A 204-nucleotide genomic window follows, 5' to 3' on the forward strand; every position below is an offset into this window, starting at 1 on the left:
GTGTGGGAGGGAAGTGGGGCTCCCCCGGGAGGGCTCCCCTTTAGCCCTGGGTGGAGAGGTGCTGGGTGACCCCAGTCCCGCTGGAGCTGGTTGATGAGCTCGCACGTTGCGTAGGGGTGAGGGGTTTATTGATTGCTCGTGTCAATTTGCTATCGGTCTACAGTGGCTGGGGGGGGGGGCCCCCGGGTGCGGAACCCGGGGGGG

Source organism: Mesitornis unicolor, unplaced genomic scaffold, assembly GCF_000695765.1.
Source record: "Mesitornis unicolor isolate BGI_N332 unplaced genomic scaffold, ASM69576v1 scaffold10040, whole genome shotgun sequence".
NCBI classification, from domain to species: domain Eukaryota; kingdom Metazoa; phylum Chordata; class Aves; order Mesitornithiformes; family Mesitornithidae; genus Mesitornis; species Mesitornis unicolor.